We start from the raw sequence: 7,659 nt of genomic DNA on the forward strand, positions 1-7,659 counted from the left end.
CCCGTGTGACAACGTACCACGCTCCCTCCTATATGCAAGACTTCCATAGATCTAAAACGTACTGCTACATTAGTTCCTACCTGTTCACATTAATGTCAGGTGAAGCAATAGCTCTCCTGTAGTTCTATGTGCCTGAAAGACTGGAAAAATAGATACTGGTTGTTATTTAATTCACAGACTATTTCATCTTGCATGACAGAAAATTGAAAGCCACTAATTAAGTGGCAATAAGAAACACCAGGATAAGATCAAAAACACCTGTAAGTCAGCAGCTCCAGCCATTTATCTACATCGATGGCATCCCAAAAAATAAATTATTACAAATTAATTAAAATGTAATATCTGTCCCATTATAACTTCGAAAAACAAACTAAGCAAATGTATTAAAATGGTCTGTAACAATACTCAGGTGTAGTTCTGTATTTTATAAAATTTTCATCAGTCATATGGAACACTCAGGGCTTAATGAAGTTCTCCTGCTGAAAAAGCAACACTTTACTGGGCCTCAGTGCATTGACTTCAGTTGGCCACAAGATGTTGCCATTAATCCATTATGCAGAATTGTCCTGATTCTTTTTCTGATGCTGTATGATAGACAACCCAAGCTTTATAGAAAGCAATGAAAATAGCAAAAGAATGATTGGCAATTTTACAAAAATACTGTGAGGGGAGTGATCTCACAGTAAATACCAACTTTTAGAGTGTATTGTTAAAAATGATAATAGCTAAAGTAAAAATGCTATCCGTACATGATGCTAGACTAGGTTAAATAGCTTTTTTGTGATTTGTCAGTGAATTGCTTAAAGGGTTTGTCATATTTAAATTCAATATTTTCAATGCAGCTTATGCCGGTTATTTAATTAAGAAGTGTAAAACAAAATTCCTTTAAACAGGTTTTGTGCCCAGAGGAGGGGTTAAGTAGTCAATGCTTGGGGCGGGGGTGGGGGTGGGGGGTTCCTGTAAGTAATACTGTATGCTGAGGGAGTCAGAGTGGAGAACTTATTCTGTTCTAGCTGTGCATGAAGTGTTTCTTTCAAGTGGCTGTCACGATGTTCTACTTTTTAATACTTATGTTTTCAGCAATGGTGGGTAAGTGATGTATTGCATTTTTCTTCTCTGTTCCACTGTTTTTGCCAGTGAGCCACAACGTTTTGAGCCACAACATTTTCATCCACAGGTTACAGTTTTCAGGATGGAATCACAACAAAAATGAATTCAGTGCAAGCCTTGGAGAGCAACAGTGTCACACTCTCATGTAATTACACTACCTCTAGTACTGGAGGCAGTCTGCACTGGTATCGCCAATACCCCAGATCCAAACCTGAATTCCTCATCCTCCTCCACAGAGGTAAAGATACAGAAGAGAAAGACGGATGGGTTGTTAAACACAACAAAACAAACAGCCATGTGCATCTGGAGATTTCCTCTGCTAAAGTGTCAGACTCTGCATTGTACTACTGTGCCCTGCAGCCCACAGTGACAGGAAACCCATAAACCCTGTACTACATGAAACAAGATAGCAATACAGTATTGTTTCCAGACATCATCATTGTATGTTCAAGGATAACTATCTTTTAGTCACCAGGCAGTGTATCAAAATTATTTCATTTCGGAAATGAACTGTAAAAACATCAACCAGTTCTGTGGTTTATGATATTTTTGATCCTGCATAAAAGCAACACTCATTCACACCCATAGTGTAACTAATAATGGAGGATGTTATGGAATTTATTTAAGTCCCGCACTTCAATAGAGGCTGACATTCATAGGTGTTATGACCCCTGTCGGCTGGGCCAAACAGAAGTGAAGAACAACCCCAAAAATCTGTGCCAAAGTATTTTATGTCTTCTAGGGTACAAAAATAGAACACACACATAAAACAAAAATGCCTCAGCCCTCCTCCAAGTGGTCATCCGGAAGTAGGAGCCTCTCCCCCACACAGCCTCAGTTGACCTTTTTTATCAAGACAGGTGTGTCCCATCCAATTGAACACAAGTGTGTCCAATCTGCCACCTAATCATCTCCACTGCTCCCCCTGCTGGCCACACAAAGGGAAACAAAAAACAAGGGCAGACTAGACAACCGCAAAAGGCCTGGAGGCAGGGCGTTACACCTCCCCCTCAAGAGGGCTGACCGTGCCACCCCAAAAAACTGCACAACAGCCAACAAATTTTTTTTTACCACAGACTCCTTCTGTTTTTTATTTCATTTATTAACTTTTTTTTTCTCATCAACAAGACATGCAACAAAAACACCCCCTCTCTGCTGCCAGAGCATGATATGCGCTAGTGCATGTAGGGGTGAAAACACAAAATACAACTCCCCTGAAATGGATAACAGGTAAACTCCCCACCCTCAGCACAAGCTGACTCCACTGCCTCCTCCTGCGTGCCCTACACAGGATCCAGGGAGGCACGAGAGAAAGAGACAGAGAGAGAGCACGAGAGACACCGGAAACCCATACAAAAGTATAACGAGCAGTGCACAAAACCTGCCAACCGACGACACGTCTCATTAGGCTTAAATGAGAACATAATTAACCAAGACCCACAAAACTTGGCGATGCCAAAGATATTAATAAGTTACCACCTACCGGTATACCTCGTGGCTCCACCAGCCACTTTTTTAAGTGTAGGCTTTTTTTTTTTATGTGTAGGCTACACAGCATTTTAAAGGAAATCCTGTAATGTTTTCTCTACCATATCTTTAAATTTCCTGAAATTCAATGCCGTGGTCCTTACAAGGTATTTTAGTCTAGAGTGGGCCATCCACATTTTTGGGTTTTTCCTTTTTTCCTCCAAACCACAAAATAAACACACCATACTTGTTTGTGTTTTAGTTTGTAATCAGTCAACCCTTGGCATACCTGGGCATACCTCTGCCTCACCCTTGGTCCTGCCAGATTGTTAACATACACACGTGGATACAATAAAAAGCTGTGTCTATAGGTATTTGATAAATCTGGCAGAATTTGTTAGTTTGGTTCCAATCACACATAAATTTGATTTCCAAAATTTGATTTCCATGGATTTCCAAAAATATTCAATGAGGCCTGTTGTGTGCCATGTTGTTTCCTTCTTTTCTGAGGAAACAGTAAATTATGATGCTCCGTAGTGGTTTGTGTCTAAAAATGAAGAAGGAGGAGCTTCCTGTTAATATCATGCAAATGCAGTCAGAGAAGAGGACTTATTCTGTATGAATTGTTACAGTTAGCGAATGTCTAGCACTTATCATGATGTTGCTCTGTTTATTACTTCTGCTTTCAACAATGGTGGGTAAGTAGCCTCCTGCATTTATTTATCCACTTTTCATTCGGACTGTTAGTTTAAAATATAAGCTGCTAATTCAAAATACAAAGGGAAAAAAAAAACTACTTATCAATGTATCTTAATCTCAACATCAAACCTACTGGGGTTGAATAAATCTTAATTTAGTCAACCTACTATGTAGTATTTTAATAAGGGTGGTGAGAGGTTTGGTTTTAGGAAACTTTGAACAGTGTTATAGATTAATATGTGCAGCTGATTATGTACTATTCATTTTCTGCAGGTGGCAATTCTGAAGATTCTATCACGCGAATAAACAACACAATACATGCTCTAGAGGATAGCGATGTTGCACTATCATGTACCTATACGAGTACTGCAAGCTTTAAATATCTGCACTGGTATCGCCAATATCCCACATCCAAACCAGAATTCCTCATCCTCATTGGAGATGTTAGTGGGATTGAGCCAACAAAGAAAGATGGACGATTTTATGTTAAACTTGACAAAGAGAACAGCCGTGTGCATCTGGAGATCTCCTCTGCTGAAGTGACAGATTCTGCACTGTACTACTGTGCCCTGCAGCCCACAGTGACAGGAAACCCAGAAACTCTGCACAAAAACTTGACATTACCAGAGACAAGATGTGACATAAGAACACTGTGACTCCAGTCTGTGCAAGCCCAGCGTTCAAAAAGTGGTGTTCAATAAGGCACTGGATGTTTTGAGATTTTGGTACATGCTGACCAAAAGCATCACAGAAGTTCCTGTAAGTTTTTCAGCCACACATTCATGTTGGAAACCTTCCATTACCACCTGATCAGAGAGGTGTTCTGTTGGATTGATATTGAGGGATTGTGCATGCCATTGGAGTAAACTGATGTGACTGTTACATTTGTGGAACCTGCTTGAGATTATGTTTTTTGACATGGCACATATGTTGCTAGAAGTATCCATTTAAGAAAGGGCAGCCTGAGGTCATGGTATGTGGTAGTGGTATCAAGGGACATGAGTTTTTCACTTTAAATTGTTTTCATCAGCCAGAAAAAGCACATGCACACCTCTCATCAACCTCACTCACTGGATTGTACCTGCAGGAAAGAAATACCACTTTATTTGGACTCTGCACTGGAGTGTCTTCTGTTTCATGCCACATGAAACAGTAGATTCTTGTCATGCCACAGCATGCAACTCATCAACTGTTATATGATTAAAAATGCAGAAAATCTATCTATCTATCTATCTATCTATCTGTTGAGAAGTCCATCCCATCCAGCTTAAATATTAGATTTCAGTGCATTGATGTGCTTCATAATGTAGAAGTTAATTACAGTTGTGCAAGCAATATATCACAATTTTTCATGGCTGTACCTATTTCATTCTAAACACTGCCCAGCCTTCATGCGCTTGCCATGAAAACATAAAATCGTAGTAAATCATTATTGCTGAGATGAATAAATTGCATCATGTATTTGTGATTTATCATTCATTAGCATCCAAGTCAATATATTCCAGTGTAGGTCCCCAATATTACAATTCCATTAAAATTCTGAAGCCTCAGTTTACAATTCCTCACATGAAGACTGCTATTTTTGATATTTTTTTAATTAAGCTTTTTTTTATTACATAATTTAAAACTGTATTAAGTGTTGTTTCAAGGTATGCGACAGTGGGTCACACTTGCTGAATCAGTTGACCAGTAGACTGTAGATATTAAGCCTTTTAAAAATAAATTCTGTAAGAGGTGAATAGTCTTTTGGTATCAATAACACACTGTTGGATCGAGAAGATTGTAAGCATTCCATGCGAATATACATTAATCATATTCTTCATTGTTTAGCGGCTTTTTATATGAATTTATGAAAAACAAATCATGATGGAGGAATTTAAAAAAAAGTGATTGCACATAGCCGTGTGGCAATGGTAGCTTTCAATCATGCATTTTCTAATACTAGAGACATAGACCTTCCTAAAAACCACTATGTAGTCTCACCATGTGCGCATTGCCACCCCCTGGCTCATGGACTAAGTGCTGACTTTGGCCCGCAGGCCAGAGGGTGATATAGCATCACCCAAGGAGTGAGGATGAATTGAATAACAACCAAGATTTTCTTTTTTTTCTTACTATGTTTTAAATACTCTTCAGGTCACTGTTGCCCCTCCCACACATCCTCACAGAAAAACTAAGGCACATATTCTGCCCCAGGTTCTCTCTCCTCTAATAACCTGAAGGTGCACCTCACAACAAGATGCAGCTTCTTACAGGCCTGGTGTTAACTGTTACCTTCTGTAAGTTATCTTTACTGACCTCACTGGAAGACATCAGTTTGTTCCCGTCACTAATCTCAATATATATATATATATATATATATATATAATAATCTCAAATAATTGTGGTTACTCAATTTTGATTTTGATTTCTGTTTGTTTTACTTTTAGGCATTTCCTCTGGAAAAGTCATGACAGAAGGACAACAAGTCTCCATGGAATGTTTCACAAGTGCAAGCGCTGCAAGCGCAACCTATTACTACTTCTTCTGGTACCGTCAGAAGCCTGGGTCAGCCCTTCAGTTTATACTGCGCAGGGGGTCCAGCTCTCAAACAGCCAATTTTGCAGAAGAACGATTTGATGCAACCACTGACAAATCCAGTGGCAAAACAACTTTGACAATTTCAAACTTAATTCCAGAAGACTCTGCATTGTATTACTGTGCACTGTGGCTCACAGTGATATATTAATGCCAGCTCTCATACAAAAACCTGCTAGGATTCCATCACTTTGAAGGTGTTTTTAATCAGATGATGTTGAAGCCTCAACAGGAAATGCCTCTCAATGTGGTATCTTCATATTTGGGCCCAGCCCCAGTCCTGTTATCAGTTTGTACTGATGCACTCATTTGTCAAAATATTGGCACTGATCCAATCCTAGACTACAACTGTCATGGTGAGGAGTGGTTGCCAAAGGAAGCCACCAGAGGGCAGGGCTTGATCGTTCGCACCTGGTCCTTGTTAGCGCCAGGGGCGTGTTCTCCCGTGGTAAAGGCAGTGCAGACAGTTCACCATTGCTTTAGTGTCAACTCGCTTTGCACTAAGCCGGTAAATGCGCCAGGTAGACTTGGTGAATGTTTGAGTCCGGTACGGTGCAGTTATTTATTCGCTGTAGTCAGCTACAAAGGTTCTAAGGTAAGGAAGACGTGCAGCTGGTTGTGTTCGCTCACCTCTTCCGATAGTTTCTGTTTTTTCTTTTATTTTGACGACTCGTGTGAGTCCGTGGGTGAGGGACGGTGTCCCCGGTACGTGTATTTTGGTTTTCATTTTGTCCTGAGCTGCCTCTCATGGTTTTTATTTTCGTGCCTAGCCTTTTATGCTAGGGTGTACTTCATTTTCCTTATCGGTCGGTGACCGCCAGTGCAAAAGTGAAAAGCACTTCTTTTGGTTGAGTTATTCGCCCCGGTTTTCCAGGGGTTCTTTTATTTTCGCCAGCCGTTTTTTGGGGCTGCATCTTTATTTGTTTTCGGGAATCTTATTTCTGTTCCTCCCTCTGTTCCGGGAGTAGACATTATTATTTTATTGTGTGTATTCCCATCTGTAAACCTCCTGGGATTTAGTGGCGAACACGTTCGCTTAGCAGGGTTATTCCCTCAGTCGCGTCTGGCTGTCCGCATAGCCTCAACCATCACAACAACAGAAGAGATGCGATAATACCAAGAAAGAAATTGTATTCCATTAAATTACCATAGAGTTCAATCTGTTTCTTACATTAGTAAAACTGCGTGGGGCATTGTAACAGTAAGATATCAGTGGAAAAATAAAAAACACATAGGTCTGTTTGAGTCTCTGCATCATTTACTCCATCATTGGGGCCCGTCTGTGAAAAGACAATGAAAGTGACTCCCAATGGTAATCATGGAAGCAGGGTTGTGGTGTGTAAATCAGTTCCATTAAGCTAGCCTTTTCCGATTCTAGAGCGGTGTGAGGTCTGTAACATGAAGCTAACCTGTGCCTATGCAAAGTGGGAGTCATTAAATTGTTACTGTTTCTTGTAGTTAGGATTGTATGATGAATGATGGTACAGATCATTGCTTGCAGAGTGTAGTTCTGCAAATCACCATGAGTGCAAATAAATACAGTTGTTTGTTTGTTCACTGTCCGCCTGTGCAGAATACAAATTGTAGTTGCATAGTACACAGCATGTTTTTTATTTATTTATTTATGTGACCCATTTCCATTCAAACAAAGCATTTGAGTTTCGGGCAGCAGTTCTCTCTGTGCTGTATAAGATCTCTTTAACACAAAATTATCTTTCTTCTTGAACTGTTGAGGTCTGATGTATACTTTTGTTTTGTGTCCAGAGGAAGAGCTAAGGTAGTTGGAGGACTTTCCCGTTAAAACTG

The sequence above is a fragment of the Conger conger genome, chromosome 5, assembly GCF_963514075.1.
Source record: "Conger conger chromosome 5, fConCon1.1, whole genome shotgun sequence".
Lineage (NCBI taxonomy): Eukaryota > Metazoa > Chordata > Actinopteri > Anguilliformes > Congridae > Conger > Conger conger.